The sequence below is a fragment of the Lactuca sativa genome, chromosome 1, assembly GCF_002870075.4.
Source record: "Lactuca sativa cultivar Salinas chromosome 1, Lsat_Salinas_v11, whole genome shotgun sequence".
In the NCBI taxonomy this organism is placed as follows: domain Eukaryota; kingdom Viridiplantae; phylum Streptophyta; class Magnoliopsida; order Asterales; family Asteraceae; genus Lactuca; species Lactuca sativa.
Genome location: NC_056623.2, coordinates 229,772,699 through 229,790,562, shown reverse-complemented (window position 1 = coordinate 229,790,562; position 17,864 = coordinate 229,772,699). Strand labels below are relative to the sequence as shown.

Below are 17,864 nucleotides of genomic sequence, written 5' to 3'. Positions count from 1 at the left end.
TCGATTTGAAAGTGATTATCACGATTCTCAGATTTCCAAGTGCCACTAAACCATATTTCTAACAGTTAGGTTATTAGACTTGTTGCCCATTACGACTATCCCCCAGTGTGCGTAAGTCACTTCTCGGATGAATATAGTTGATCAGGCTATATCCTTCGCAGAACTGATTACACATGCCAAGGAATACTCGTAGTGTTCAACTCCTCTTCTTTCACTTTATGTTCTCCCTAGTTATGACACTATGCTAGCATGTAATGTATGTATGTACGCTTTAACAGGAAGACTATTTATTTTCTAAAAGTCTATTCAATTGAGAAATATTTAAAATCAGAGACTTTTAGTCCCAAATGTGTTTATAGTTTGTATATCTTATGTGGTTTGATATACTTAATTCACTATAAACCGTGCTCTGATACCAATCTGTCACACCCCCAAACCAATGATGGCGGAAACGTCCAGGGGTGGAGGACTTCATGTATAGTATCATAAAAACAATGGCAATAGTGATAAAAGTAAACAAACCAACCTATATATATATATATATATATATAATTGAAAGAGTTACATCATTGTATGCATTACATGTTTCAAAATCAATTACTATATGTTGACAAAATATGAAATGTTTGATGCCTTAACGTCCATCCTCCAAATGCACTTGATATTCCCGCTTAGTGATTTCCTGAGAATACAAGTTGTTTGAAAGAGTGTCAACACAAAGGTTGGTGAGTTCACAAGCTTTTGTATACAATTATGAAAAATCTTGTTTAGAAAATGTACGGTTGTTTCCAGAAAATTCCAATCTTTTCCTCAAAAAAATGTGTAATGTAGTCTTATATCCAAAGACCGAAACGTATAAGCAACCTTCCTTCTTTACAGAAAATAACATGAGTTTAATTCAACATAAACGCGTATGATGTTAATGAGTTTTTCGTAAATTCTTATGTTTGTTAATACTTTCTGTGAGTTATTATAACCATACTATGACCTAGTTGGCCTGAAAACGATGTTCTTCAGGCGTCAGAATTGTTATGGCATTTGTCACCTCAGACCTGCCGGTCTAGCTGTTGCATGCAGCTCGGGTGTGGGTTTGTCAAACCCAATATAGCTCTATATACAACTATCACGCTCTCCCTCAATGAGACTTTGGTTACAATACAGGACTTATAAGCAATGTGAAGCGAATGTCTCACAAAGTCATTAACGAATTTACATGTAGCGTAATGAAAGTTCCCTTTTGTATAAATGTACCCATTTGAAGTATATGTATTGTGTAATGTATCATAAACTATACCTATTATAATTTATCAAAATAAGGGTAGTAGTAGTAATGTACATAAACTATACTTAACATAGTTAAATCAAACGTTTGTATGTATTGGATGTACTTGATCATAACACCTTGTTATTTCTATGCTTTATCTAGCAAAACCCATTTATTAAATGATGTATATATATATATATATATATATATATATATATATATATATATATATATATATATATATATATTAAGACACAAATGTCCTATATTGTAATAACACATAATCACATAATGATTTATACCTTGCTCAACATGTTACAAGGTGAAATGAAATTGATAGTGTTTTTCTGTTGATAACATTTTCTGTAACTGTTATTAGAAAATTTGTAGAAAAATCATAAAATGTCCACACCAAGTTCCGTAAATTCTGAGAGTTTGGAAAATGAGTCTAGTTTCTTCCTAAATTTTCCCATAATTTTTAGTGACTTCTAACTTGTGTGAACAAGTCCATGATCACAGACTGGTCCGGATTGATGTTTAAAATGATGGACAGTTTTGTAAAAATCACCATAATTTGTAGAAAAATTGTATAGAGATGTGCAAGTAGTCATTTTAAAGCTAAAACCTTGAACTAAATGCTCCTAAAACGTTTTTGAAAACTAAAATGTTTAAGTTGTCCAAAACAGTCCGTGAATGGGGTGTAACTTTTTCTGATTAAAGCTGTTAGAAGAAATTTGTTATGTTCTTGATGATTTAACTTGTATTTTCCCCCTTAAAACATAAGAAAACATGAAATTGTTGGGGTATGAACTCACCTTGAGTGATTTCATGGGATTTATGTTGAAGGAGAGAAGTCTTCAACTCAAGAACACTTGAAGGATCACTTTGAAGATTCAAGGATCTAGCAAAATTAATGATGGATTTGTGCAAACAATCAATGATTTGTGTAAAATGAAGTGTAATAATCATAATAAGGGTGATGAAACTTACCAATAATGAGAGAAAGTTTGAAGATCGGCCCTTAAATCTCGAATTTGGAGTGGGGGAATTTGAGAGAAAAGTGATGCTTGATACTTGGAGAAAATGGGGAAAATGTGTGAAGTGAAGAGTGAAAGAAGGTTCTCCAGCTCTTTTTGGACGTGAGTTGCTGGGAAAATGAGTGGGGTAAGGCCTTGAGGTGACTAGGAGTGGGGAGGAGTACAAGAATTGGTCAAAGGAATGGGTATGGGGTGGTTGTTTGTGTCAAATATTATGGCAAGATCCACACTCCACCCCAAGATCCCACTTAAAAGATTTTATTCTCAAATAAATATTTTTATGAAAATATGCCCAAATTATGATTATTTAGGGTCTTATAATTTAAAAAATGATTTCTGGAGAAAATCCCGCATTAAAATAATTAGAAACGGACTTAAAATGAAGGAATGATCGAAAATCGGGTGAAAAAAGGGGTGAAATCCGAAGTTCAGGCGAAATCTTGGTCATCAGCAGCCTAAAACCGAACAGCGGGTGCGGATCCGGGGGAGGAAGTTGCGGTCCAAGGGTCCTATCGCGGGCGTGGCTGCGGCTGGCTGCTGCGGCTCGCACGCTGCGGTTCCAACCCAAGAGGGTCCGGACTCTAAGAGGCTTCGGCCCTAGGGGGTGGTTCCGGGTCCTTTGGGGTATTTTACCCGTTCTAACCTCGCTTTAAGCGATTTTTGACACGGTTAAGGGTCAGGACGGCTCAAATGATCAAAATAACTCCAAAGGGGTTTTGAGAGAGATTTGGGAGATATTTCACATTCTTGGAGAGATTTTAGATAGAGAGAGATAGAGTGAAATCGGTTGAGAGAGGTTTCGTGTGTGACACTTGTGAGTGTCCGGCTTCGCAATGCAAGGTCCGTAAACCCCGTTAAGCCATGATTTAGTGTCGTACACACTCCCGATGAGCGTGAAATGGCATGTTATCTCTTTGTCTCTGAGTTCAGCATTTCTAAGGCTACGGAAATCAAACACACAAATTTCCAACTGATGATTTCTCATTAAAATTGCGCAATGAATAGTAATTACATAACGTAGACCCTAATACACAAATCGGGTCGATCGGTTTGACTTGTTGACTTTGACTTGACTTGAAATTGACGATTGTCACATCGAGCTTGAGCATCATTCACAGTCCATCTGAGGTATAAGGCTCATACCTTGTTCATTACTAAGCTAGATCTCTTCTTGAAGGAAATTAGGGCTTCTAGGAGCCATTCTTGGCAACCAAACATGATTGCAAGTGTGGCTGGAGGCTAAGGCTTCAGATCCAAGGTCATTAAGGGACCTTAAGGCATAAAGTAGCTGTCTTTGAACCCATTGAAAGCCCCATGCATATTAGGAGCCCCTTTTTGATCCATTTGATGTCACACCCCCAAACCAAGGATGGAGGAAACGTCCGGGGGTGGAGGACTTCATGTACAGTATCACAACAACGTGTATAATAGTGCTCAAAGTAAATACAACCATCATAAATATAATTGAAAAAGTTACACCAAAGTATATGTTTACATGTTTCAAAATCAATTACATTATGATGACAACAATAAATTGTTGACAGTTTAACGTCCCATCCTCAAAGCGCTGAAGTTTTCTTGTTTCACTGATTTCCTGAGAATACAAGTAGTTTTGAAAAAGTTTAAACAATTAAGTTTGTGAGTTCATAAGAGTTTTGTTTGTAGTAGAAACCGTTTTCCTTACAAAATCGATAGAGTTTGAATTCCAGAAAATCCAATATTTTCTTAGTTAAGTGTGAACAAAATATTCCTATATGATGTGTTAATGAGCCCTAGAATGACCCGTAGATTTCCCCTATAACCGTCCAGCGTATATAAGTTATGAAAGATTTAATTTAGATAAAACGTTGAATATAGTGGGTCCGCCCTAGGTCCACAACCCAACGAGGAACAGGAGATGAGGCGGGCCCACCAATTCTAAGCCAATCGAGACTAAATCCATATACGACTCTAGCATATACGCTCAGCGCTTATATTTGAAGTCTAACAATTCTAGATGAAATAGAGTTTTAATATCATAATAACTACTTTATGTGAACCTGGTACTTTTATATAAAAACTCGGTACTTTGTATCTGTACCCCTTTTTGTATAAAAACCCGGTACTTTGTATCTAAACCCGGTACTTTGTATCTGTAACTCTTTTGTATAAAAATCTGGTACTTTGTATCTGTACCCCTTTTTGTATAAAAACCCGGTACTTTGTATTTGTACCCCTTTTTGTATAAAAACCCGGTACTTTATATTGTACCCCATTTATATGAAAACCCGATACTTTGTAATGTACCCATTTCCGTGTGAAAAACTTTTGTAATGTAAATGATTATAAACTATACCTATTATAGTTTATCAAAATGTTTGAAATGTATATGCAACCTAACTATACTTATTATAGTTTAGTATGTTTATTTGTGGTGTTTAAGAATCCTTTCTATGTAAGTCAAATGTGTAGTACTATATAGCTATGTTTATCTTGCTTTGTTCTGTACCAATGGTTATGATGGAGGATTCTTATAAATTTAATAAGTAATTTCCTATTATATAAATATACCACTACAAGAAATACATGTAATATATGAAGTCATCAAAGATTTAACACTTTGCTTTGCATGTTACAAAGTGTTTTGAAAGTTATAAGCTGTTAACTTAACCTTTCTGCACTGTTTTAGAAAAATCATACGAAGTCAAAAACTAGATCCGTAAATTCTGAGAGTTCCTAAAATGAGTCTAGTTTACTCATAATTTTTATCATGATTTTTGGAAGCCTTTAACTTGTATTAAAATGCTCATATTCACAGACTGGTCCGAATTTGTGTTTGGAAAGAGAGGCTGTTTTGTAAAAATCACCATAAATTGTAGAAAAATCGCGTGGAGATGTACAAGTAGTAATTTTAAAGATAAGAACGGGAACTACTTGCACCTAAAACCGTTTTGAAAACTAAAATGTTTAATTTGTCCAAAACAGTCTGTGAATGGAGTCCAACATTTCTGATGAAAGCTGTTAGAAAATTTTAGTTATGTTCTTGGTGTTTTAACTTCTATTCCCCCCTAAAAACTTGAGAAAACATGAAAATGTAGGGTTATGAACTCACCTTGAGTGATTTCAGTAGATGGATGATGGAGAAAAGAAGTGTTCAACTCAAGAACACTTGTGAGATGCTTGAAGATTTGAGGAGCTAACAACAAATATGACGATATTTGTGTAAGCAATCTATGATTTGAGTAGAAGGAAGTGAAATAATCACAAGGAGAATGAATTATACTTACCAAGAGAAGAATAAAGCTTGAAAATCAGCCTTGGAGTCTTGAACTAGAGAGAAAAGTTTGAGAGAAAAGTTGTGTTGTATTTTTGGTGAAATGAGAGCAAGTGAAAGAAAATGAGGAGAGAGGATGAATGTCCAGCTCTCAAAAACGTGGGAATGACTTGTGAGTGAGGTAAAAAGGACAAGGAAGTGACAAGGTATGGTGGGGAGGAGTGTGGGTTAGTCATGGAGTGGATATGGTGGTTTCTTGTGTCATAATACAAAGAAAAGTCAACACTCAACCTTTGTACTTCACCCACTCTTCTTGGATAAGGTTTTATCCCCAAAACGTGATTAATCATTAATTAAGGGGTCTTATATGTTAAATTAAAGTTTTGGGTGAAAATCTCGTGTTAAAACAATTAAAAACGGGCCTAAAACGCAAAACTAGTCGAAAACCGGGAGAAAATGAGCTTCCAGTGAGACCTCTCGGTCCTAGGCCAAACTTCGGTCCCATCTAATGCTGAGCCGGAAGCGAAATGGAGCGAACCGGAAGTAAGGGGTGAAGGCGAAGGGCTCGGTCCGAAGTCATCAGGAGCGAAATAGACCGAAGATAGTCAGAACCGAAATGGACCGAAGTGAACAGTAGTTTCGGGTTCGGCCTTGTGCGAGGTTCGGGCCCGAAGGGAGGGTTCGGTTCCGAGAGGACCTTCGGGTTCGGGACCAGGAGCCTTCGGGTTCGGTCCTCTTGGTTTCGGTCCCTAAGAGGACTTTCGGGTCCCAAGAGGCTTCGGCCCTAATAAGAGGGTTTTGGGTCCTTAAGCCTATCTTACTTGTTTTTACCCCGTTTCAAGCCGTTTTTGACCCGGTTAAGGGTCGGAATGACCCGAATGACTTCAAAAAGTTACGGGAACTTTTGAGAGAGATTTGGGAGAGATTTCACATTCTTGGAGAGATTTCTCATACATAGAGAGATAGAGTGAAAACGATTGAGAGAGGTTTCATTTGTGACCTTTTTGAGTGTCCGACTTCGCAATGTAAGGTCCGTAAACCCCGTTAAGCCTTGTTTAAGGATCTTACACACTCCCGATGAGTATGCAACATTGTTTTATCGGTTTGGCTCGCCACGTACCATAGTTTTAGGTTAAGGAGATCTAGATGTACGCACTTTTCGATTTATGATCTCTCATTAGAATAGAGAGTTGTTTAGTAATTACATAACGTAAGCCCTAATACACAAGGGTTAGTTGAGTTGACCAGTTTGACTTATTGACTTTATTTGACTTTGAATTGACCAGAATTTGACGGTTGTCACATCATCCCCCCGTTAGAGGGAATTTCGTCCCGAAATTTGTACTTCGAATGGGGATCCAAGAATTCGGAGGAAAGATGGGGGTAACTTTTCGCATTACAAGAAATTGATTATGGTCAGGAATAACCCGCCCGATGTCACATAACGGCCTTGGAATTTCTTATTGTTTATGCTCTCAGTTTAATCCTTGGCATTACTACTATGCATGCTTAAATCGATTCTAGATTTAACATATAAAGAAATTTAGAATTTAAACGTCGATGTTAGAAACACGTACTGATATTTGCGGGCAGTTCCGGGGTGGTCTCTCCTTCGGTGATCGCAAGCACCCTTCCACCACCATTGGCATCTCTTGTTCTTGGGCAGTCCCTTTTAAAGTGTCCCGTTTCTCCACACTTGTAACAGGATGGGCTTACTCCAAAGCCAGGGACCTGGTTGATGGGTCGTGCTGGTGTCTTACAGAAACGGACAGTGTGCGCCTCTTTGTCGCAGTTTTTGCAATGCATCTTCCAGCAAGCCCCAGTGTGATGGAAGTTACAGTTGTTGCATTTCGGAAGGGTTCCAACGTATTGTTTCATGGGAGTTGGCATGGTGAGGGTTGTGGCAGCAGTAACAGCAAAAATTTGTTGCTTCATAGCGGGATCCTGGGCTGGTTGGTCCTTCTTGTTGTCCCAAAACTTTCTTTTGGTGTTCCCTCCTCTTGCTTGGTTAAGGGTGGTTGTCGTAGTGTCATGGCTAGCATGATGGTCGATGAGTTGTTGTGCCAACTCCTTGGCGCTGTCGAAGGTAGTTGGTCTTGAGGCCAGCACGCTATCTTGAATTTCGGGGGACAATCCCCAGAGGTATCGTTCCAACTTTTTGTCTTCCGGGGTGACCATAGCGGGACAAAGGAGTGCTAGATCACATAATCGGTTGGTGTAAGTTGTAAGGTCGGAGCCTGCCATTATGAGTTTCCATAGTTCTTGCTCCAGCTTTTGCACTTCGCCTCTTGAGCAATATTCCTTCAGCATCATCTTCTTTAAGTCCTCCCAACTTAACGAGTTAGCCACTGCAAGCGTAACCGACTTAACTCTGCCGTTCCACCAAGTGAGAGCTCTTCCGATGAAGGTGAATGCCGCGTACTTGACTTTGCTCGCTTCGGGGCAAGCACAAATTTTGAAGATTACTTCGGTTCTCTCGAACCATTGAATTAGTGCGATGACGTCCCCACTTCCATCGAAAGAATCGGGTTTGCCATTTGTGAAGTCTTTGTAAGAACACTCCTTAGTACGCCCCGTGCTGTCCCCCTGATTCGAGTTAGTATTCCCGGATCCGGAACCGCCGGAACCATTTGTACCCATTTGCGACATTGTTGTCGCCACGACTGCTGTTACAGCAGCCTAAAACATCACAGGATCAAACTCCGGAGGTGGTGGCGGAGGGGGCGGTGTTGTGTTGCCTGAAGGTCTTGTTCTTTTCCTTGGCGGCATGGTTCTTTGAAAGAGAATTGGGAACGATACCGGAGCTAAGTTACTCTAGTCCAACAACTTGACTAGAGTGGGTTTCAGATAGACTCCTATGGTAGCATGATGGAAGTATTTGGACAAAGGGTGACACAGAATTTAGCTGACTGACGATGTCATTGATGTTTAAGATGTAACCAATTGGGGAAAAATTGACCTTGTAGAGGCTCTTACATCACATCCGAAGCAGGAGAGTATTGGCCGCCTAAAGGCCTAATGTAACAACCGAAAAATTCCAACCAATTTAAACTTTTCAAAAACAACCCGATTTCATTAAATTATTACAAAAAGGTTTTCAATACAATTTATTTAAAGTATTCCTAGAATCACATCACAACATAAACATGAGGAGCGGTACGATCACGCCTTCGCCTTGCCACGGTCTCCTGAAGAACCTGAAAAACATTAAACCACAACTGTAAGCCCGAAAGCTTAGTGAGATATCCCCAAAATACCAACCACACATACGCCCTTCCAGGCTACGACCTTCCGGTCCAAATCATAATGCCTTCCAACCCATAACATAGTGCCTTCCGGCCCATATCATACATAACATACATAACATAATAGAACACAGAACAGCCATGCACTTCGGGTTTACTGTGAGATTGGTCCGCCGCACCGGCCAACAGTCCACCTGGTCCACCCTCCGAGTCTAGCCATATACATCGAGTCTACAGTATGATTGGTCCGCCCGTATCGGGACTACAACCCACCTGGTCCACTCTCTGAGTCTACAGTATGACTGGTTCGCCCGCACCGGGCCTTCAGTCGGCCTGGTCCACTCTTCGAGCCTCGGCACGTCTGGTCCGCCCTCTTGGGGCCTACAGCTTATCCGGACCGCTCACTGGGCCTTCGGGACAACCAGTCCGCCTTGGGTATCTTGGCCTACAGCACAAAGCAGGACCCGCCTCAACCCAACTCCAGTCCAAACAACCATGTGCACATAAACATACAATCATATAAGAATTCACAGTCAACAAGCCGATCAAACAGATCACATAACATATCATCATCCTAACCAGGATACCGACCTAACCGGTCACTAGCATAGCATCACCCTACATATCAGGGAACCGACCTTAACCAGGTCTCTAACATATACCATCCTAGCTACCAGGATGCAAACATATCAAAGCAATAACATAACAACAAATACCCGGATCTCAATCCGATAAAGGTCCAGCCTTGGTGCCTTAGACCCTGTCGATATAGTGAGGATAACTCACCTCGCACTGCCGAAACTCTAAACTGAAGAGCAGGTTCTCGAATCACCAACTCACCGCAAATCCCGAACTAGCCATCAACAAAATAAACATTAGGCCAAGCATATATCCACTTATCGGGCCAAAGCCAAAGTCCAAATCTTATACAAAGTCCAATATTGGCCCAATTTACCAAATTGGGCCCACCTCACCAAATGGGCCTAGATCCAAGGTCCATAACAATAATTGGGCCCAACACACTCTATCCATAATTTACAGACTTGGCCCATAAACCAACTACCCACAAACGGCCCAAACTCTAAGGCCCAATATTAAGGTCCAAATAGGGGAAGTACGTTGGGCGTACCCTCCTTGGTACGCGGGGCGTACACACTAAAACGCAGCTGAGGATCGGGGCCCTGACCCGCTACGCGGGGCGTAACTTCGCTACTCATAAAGTCCTTATAACCTCTTAATGGCTTAAGCTCTTAAGCCCAAACTTCAGATCCCTAGGCTAAATACGCCTAAGATTCATAAAGTCTCAAACTTTATCACTTGGGGCGATCAAAAGCTCTTAATCTAAGTTCTTAATCCATTAAGACCTATATATCTCACACATGGAACAACTACAGCCCTTGGGACCTCATTTTTCTCACTCAAGACCTCTCCAAAGGTCTGAAAGGACAGATAATCTCGGCCAACACAAAGCATGAACCAAGATGAGAACTCTGGGACAAGAAAGATGCTGAAACTTCACAACACTTAGATCTATGCAAAATAAATGGCAAGCAAGAAGCTTTGTACCTCAAATAAGCTCCAAAGGATGATATCTCTTCAGATCTACAAGCTCCAATCGTTCCTTTCCTTCTTTGACAACTTCTCCTTTCTTCTTCTAGCTTTTCTTTTGCCAAAATGAGCTTTCCAAGGCCAAACACACCCAACAATGGAGGGAATACGTGTTTCTAGGGGTTCTGAGGTTAAGGGAGAGCTTATGGAGGCTAGGGTATGCACCAACATGTTCCTTATATAGTGGCTGACCCTAAATTTAGGGTTTTAGAACTCTAAGAGTACGCTGGGCATACTCAGCCTTGCACCCGCGTCCATATACGCCTTACGTTGGGCGTAATCCCAGCTTACGCTGGGCGTACTCGGTGAGTCCCCAAATTTCATACTTGCTCCTCATTTTCCACTTTTCCTACAAGATGACCAAAATATCATTTCTCTTAAATCCCGGGGACTCACAATTAGGTACTCTTAGGAACGGGGCGTTACAATTCTCCCCCACTTAAATTAGGCTTCGCCCTCGAAGCCTTCGGCATCTCTACTCCAGAACTTCTCCCGCCACGCACCACCTGGAATTAACCCAACCAGGTTCCTCAAGACGCAACCATCGAAACCCAAAACTTACTTTCTCCTTTCTAGCGGTGTCCTGACTATCGCCTCAAGCCGGCCACCGACTTCACCCTCTGATAACCACACCTATCAGGCTCCTCACTTATCAACCGAGTACCGCTCCATGGTACTTTCTCGATCCTGATCACAACAATCACATGGCTCTTACGAGCTAGATATAACCTTGAACCATCGGGTTCCCGATCCGAGTCCAATTCTATCCACTCCATGCTGACAGACTGACACATTCTTCAGCCCTAGAGCAACTCCCATGAGTTCTCCTCTTGCAATCACATGCACATGCTGAACTAGCTCTAGTACCCTCGGAATGGAAAAACCCACCACACTAATGACACCCCCAAACATCCCCCAGGATGAATCACCACTACATACACAATTCCTCGATCAGAATCAAACTGGAAATCCAAGACTCCCTCCCAGCATCCCTTCCGAGCCTCTTGGCTCTACCCTCACGGAAATCTTTCCGCAACCTCAATAGACATCCCATTCGGATGTGTTTCCATACTACTGTCGCAATCATGCTGCTCAAAGACCCTAATTGGATCACTCCAATCACAACTCTGCGCTGCTGCTTTCACTTCCGTGAACTTACACTCCCTCTCGGAACTATATTCCTCTCTCTTTCCCTACCAAGGGAATCCACTTGGCCGCCTTGTCACTGCGACAAGTGCCATGGTGCTCGCCCGATGCTACACCACTCCCTTATAGCATAACCGCTATCCATGCAACACACATGCTCTGAATCTGCTCGCAAGGACTCTCGAGTCCATGCACCATCTCCACTAATCGAGATCAATACCCGGGGCCAGACCTTCCAATGCTAACATATCGCGACATACCCAATCTCTCTGGTGAACCCTCAGTTCAGCTAGTTGCCGCTCCATATCAAGCATGTGTCTTTCGTACACCCTCTGGCATACTCGGAGTTCTATGACTTCAGTTCGTGTTTCAGCCAGTGCTTGTAGCTGGGTTTCATGGTCTCTCTCAGATTTTTCACGAGCGTGCTCAAGGAGATTGGTGCGGATTGTATGCATTCTTGCATTTGCATCGACCTCTGCGATATGATGGAGAGTTGTTCTGCCCTGAATCTCGTTTTGGGCAAGTCTACAGACCAGGATTGGAAGAATTCTATCTGCTCAGTTTCCTTCGCTTATGTCGTAGAAGCTTCGGTCTCCACTAAATGGCATAGGTTGGTCTTCCTCTTCGCTCCAGTTTTCCAAGCATTCTACCCAAGGAGGCATCGGTCCTTGAAAAAAAACGGACGAGGGTTAGGATTCGGAACAAGAGCCATCGGGGTAGGTTCTCCACTTCAGGGTCGGAGTCAGAACCATCAGCAAATCCTTCATCTTGGTGACCATCCACAGGGATTGGGTACTCATTCTCTGGCTCCTCTCCGAGCCATTCAGTATTGTCGTGGTTAGGGTAGTACGGGTCGTCGTGGGGATGGAATCCAGCCATGATATCTTCGCGAGAAATGGGAATATAAGAAATAACTAAGTAGACGTACTAATTAGATAATTATAAGATGATCTTTATCAGGTACTTCAATACATTGTTTAGTGCATACTAATCATATGTATTTGGGAGAGGATAGACCTTCGAATAAGCGATCCTAACTCTAAATCCCCAATCCAACGAGAACAGGAAGTAAAGCAAAGATCCACAGATTCTAAGTCTATGACGTCCTGGATACATATAATTTTAATGTATCCACTAAGCAATTATTGACCTATTGATAAAAATCTATTTAGTTTTCAGATAAGTAATTATAATAACACCAAATACCCCTATGGTATTTCATTGTGGTAGTGTTGGTAAGTTTTTAGACTTGTTGCCATATCACAACCATTCTTGGGCATATGCTAATCACTCCTCGGACCATCATAGTTGATCAGGCTATGCCACTCCCAAGACTGACCATACATCCCCGAGCTTACCTGTGATATTCAACAATCATTACTTTCATTTTGTTCTAGAATGATGCTGACCTTAGTATGTATGCATGCATGTATACTTTTAACAAGAAATCATTTATTTCTAAAAGTATAGTTGTTTTGAAAACTTTAAATCAGAGACCTTAGTCCCAATGCATTTATAGTTTGTATATCTTATGTGGTTCGATATACTTAGTTCACTACAAACAATGCTCTGATACCAATCTGTAACACCCCCAAACCAAGGATGGCGGAAACGTCCGGGGGTGGAGGACTTCATGTACAGTATCACAACAACGTGTATAATAGTGCTCAAAGTAAATACAACCATCATAAATATAATTGAAAAGGTTACACCAAAGTATATGTTTACATGTTTCAAAATCAATTACATTATGATGACAAAACTAAATTGTTGACGGTTTAACGTCCCATCCTCAAAGCGCTGAAGTTTTCCTGTTTCACTGATTTCCTGAGAATACAAGTAGTTTTGAAAAAGTGTAAACAATTAAGTTGGTGAGTTCATAAGAGTTTTGTTTGAAGTAGAAACTATTTTCCTTGCAAAATTGATAGAGTTTGATTTCCAGAAAATCCAATATTTTCTTAGTTAAGTGTGAACAGAATATTCCTATATGATGTGTTAATGAACCCTAGAATGACCCGTAGATTTCCCCTATAACCGTCCAGCGTATATAAGTTATGAAAGATTTAAGTTAGATAAAACGTTGAATATAGTGGGTCTGCCCTAGGTCCACAACCCAACGAGGAACAGGAGATGAGGCGGGCCCACCAATTCTAAGCCAATCGAGACTAAATCCATATACGACTCTAGCATATACGCTCAGCGCTTATAGTTGAAGTCTAACAATTCTAGATGAAATAGAGTTTTAATATCATAATAACTACTTTATGTGAACTTGGTACTTTGTATCTGTACCCCTTTTTGTATAAAAACCCGGTACTTTGTATCTGTACCCTTTTTTGCATAAAAACCCGGTACTTTGTATCTCTACCTCTTTTGTATAAAAACCCGGTACTTTGTATATGTACCCCTTTTTGTATAAAAACTCGGTACTTTGTATCTGTACCTATTTTGTATAAAAACCCGGTACTTTGTATCTGTACCCCTTTTTGTATAAAAATCCGGTACTTTGTATTTGTACCCCTTTTTGTATAAAAACCCGGTACTTTGTATTGCACCCCATTTATATGAAAACCCGGTACTTTGTAATGTACCCATTTCCGTGTGAAAAACTTTTGTAATGTAAATGATTATAAACTATACCTATTATAGTTTATCAAAATGTTTGAAATGTATATGCAACCTAACTATACTTATTATAGTTTAGTATGTTTATTTGTGGTGTTTAATTTGTAGTACTATATAGCTATGTTAATCTTGCTTTGTTCTGTACCAATGGTTATGACGGAGGATTCTTATAAATTTAATAAGTAATTTCCTATTATATAAATATACCACTACAAGAAATACATGTAATATATGAAGTCATCAAAGATTTAACACTTTGCTCAGCATGTTATAAAGTGTTTTGAAAGTTCTAAGTTGTTAACTAACTCTTAACCTTTCTACACTGTTTTAGAAAAATCATAGAAAATCATACGAAGTCGAAAACTAGATCCGTAAATTCTGAGAGTTCCTAAAATGAGTCTAGTTTACTCATAATTTTTATCATGATTTTTGGAAGCCTTTAACTTGTATTAAAATGCTCATATTCACAGACTGGTCTGAATTTGTGTTTGAAAAGACAGGCTGTTTTGTAAAAATCACCATAAATTGTAGAAAAATTGCGTGAAGATGTGCAAGTAGTAATTTTAAAGCTAAGAACTGGAACTACTTGCACCTAAAACAGTTTTGAAAACTAAAATGTGTAAGTTGTCCAAAACAGTCCGTGAATAGAGTCCAACATTTCTAATGAAAGCTGTAAGAAAATTTTAGTTATGTTCTTGGTGTTTTAACTTGTATTCCCCCCCCCCCCCCCTAAAAACTTGAGAAAACATGAAAATGTAGGGGTATGAACTCACCTTGAGTGATTTCAGTAGATGGATGATGGAGAAAAGAAGTGTTCAACTCAAGAACACTTGGGAGATGCTTGAAGATTTGAGGAGCTAACAACAAATATGACGATATTTGTGTAAGCAATCTATGATTTGAGTAGAAGGAAGTGAAATAATCACAAGGAGGATGAATTATACTTATCAAGAGAAGAATAAAGCTTAAAATCAGCCTTGGAGTCTTGAATTAGAGAGAAAAGTTTGAGAGAAAAGTTGTGTTGTATTTTTGGTGAAATAAGAGCAAGTGAAAGAAAATGAGGAGAGAGGATGAATGTCCGGCTCTCAAAAACGTGGGAATGACTTGTGAGTGAGGTAAAAACGACAAGGAAATGACAAGGTATGGTGGGGAGGAGTGTGGGTTAGTCATGGAGTGGATATGGTGGTTGCTTGTGTCATAATACAAAGAAAAGTCAACACTCAACCTTTGTACTTCACCCACTCTTCTTGGATAAGGTTTTATCCCCAAAACATTATTAATCATTAATTAAGGGGTCTTATATGTTAAAATAAAGTTTTGAAGATGAACTCTATGAGTTGTTCATACAACTCGGCGAGTCGAGGACAGGACTGGTTCATAGGATGAGGATAGACTCGACGAGTTGTTCATACAACTCAGCAGTCGAATGAAGGTTCATTCGATGTTCGTATAGAAGTAAAACTCGTCGAGTCATTTCTAAACTCCTCGAGTCATTTCTAAACTCGACGAGTAGAGATGTGGATGAGGACAGTCAAAAGGATAGGGACTCGACGAGTTGGCAGCCCAACTCGGCGAGTCAGGTCAACTGGAAGTTGAATTTTACTTTGACTTTGACTTGGACTTAGACTTGGACTTGGTCAAGGGTAAAATAGTCATTTTTCCCTAAGAGTAGATATCAGATTCCGACTGAGTGTTTTGTGGGGAATATAGCCGGAGGATTTCCGGAGCAGCAGCAGACAAAGATTTCCCGCACAGATTATCAGCAGCTACTCGTAGGAGGTGAGTTACCTTCCAGTAGCGGTGGGTCTACGGCCACAATGTCGGCCCACCAGTAGGGGTTGTATGTTAGATGATTGTCTTTGTGATATTCATCTAGGTTTGCTACTACCTGATATGTTATGTGCTAGTATGATATGATGTTATATGCCAGTAGCAGTAGGGGAGATAGTCCCCAAGATTTCCGGTCGATAGGGCCGAAGAGGGGTAGTCATACCCAGTCATACTAGATAGAATATGATTATATGATACATGTTATGTGGTAGCAGTAGAGGGGTGAAATAGTCCCCAGTATCTAGTCGACAGGACTGAAGGGGAGGCCAGCACCCAGATATGCTAGGCAATATCCGGTTGACAGGACCGAAGGGGGGGGGGGCAAACACCCAGATATGCTAGGCAATATCCGGTCGACAGGACCGAAGGGGAGGCCAGCACCCATATATTCTAGGCAGTATCCGATGGATAGGACCGAAGGGGGAGGCCAGCACCGAGATATGCTAGGCAGTATTCGGTCGATAGGACCGAAGGGGGAGGCCAGCACCCAGATGTGCTAGGTAGTATTCGGTCGGAAGGACCGAATGGGAGGCTAGCACCCAGATATGCTAGGCAGTATCCGGTCGACAGGACCGAAGGGGTAGGTCGGGCACCCAGATATGCCTGACATTATATGTATGTTATGTGATTGTATGGTATGTGGTATGATGGGGGAAATTACTAAGCTTCGTGCTTACAGTTTACAGTTTTGGTTTCAGGTACCTCTTCAGCGAAGGGGAAGGAGCTGGCGCGGTAGCATCACATCATACACACACGCATTGGTTTTCCGCACTTGAGATATTTTGGGATTGTACTATGATATGTTACTATCTTATGATTTGGGTTTTCAGACATGATACAGTGATTTACGAAATTTCCATGAAGTTTTCTTATGAATGTTTTTATAATCAATTAATTAAAATGAAATTTTTTGGACACGAAATTTGGGACATTACATGGAAGAAATAATATAAGTTCGTTCCCGAGGAAAAAGTTATCTGAAATCAAACAAACTACTTTGTAATTGCAGAATTGACATAAACCCCTAAAAATTAAACACCCACAATTTTATATATCTAAAGTTCGCTATAGGTTCGACAATTTGAGAAATTTACTAATAATTTTGAAAATTTTCGACCTTGGAACCCAAGGATTCTCGTTGTTGTTGTTTTTTTCTTTTTCGTACATGATCAATACACAAAACACCAAATCAGCAAGCTCTCTGACAAAATTTCATCTATAAAACAGTACGTAAAAAACAACATCCATATTCACATTCCATTTGAAAATCCATTAAAGAACCCTAATCCGGATGAAGCTGGAAAAGGATAACATAGAAAGAAGATAGTGAGAGTGAAAAGGACTTACAAAATATTAACAAACTGCATATCTACCTCAAGAACATTCAGTGAATCCCTATAAGAAGGACAAGATGAAAGCTGATGATAATAATAACTATCCATAATTTAATTGACCCAAGTAACCAAGTACCACCGAAAAAATTATCACACTTCACAGACTCCCTTTCCTTAAAAAAACACGGAAAAAGGAGAACGATCGACGAAAACTTTTGAATACGAGAGTTGATATAAACACTTGAACATGCGAAATGGGAAAGAGTATTTGAAAAGAAGGTCATGATGAGAAAACATATATAATACACACCTTAACTATCTTAGACTCAAGGTTTTAGATCAAATACCTTAACTAAGTTTTGTGGTACTAGGGCCAAACCCAGCTAAATGTAGACTAATCAGCTATGTTTTATTATGGTCAGACCAAATGCACTACTAAACTTGAGTATGGTAGTTGATAGGCTAAACACTTGTAGGTTCTAAGAGACTCAAATAAGATTACACAGTTTAGAATGACAAGGA

General features: G+C 40.1%; 1 pseudogene; it reads right to left on the bottom strand.

Annotated features, from left to right (window-relative positions):
- Positions 1 to 17,450, bottom strand: part of LOC122195675 (E3 ubiquitin-protein ligase AIRP2-like) — a 28,952-nt pseudogene extending 11,502 nt beyond the window's left edge.
- Positions 17,451 to 17,864: the final 414 nt, after the last annotated feature.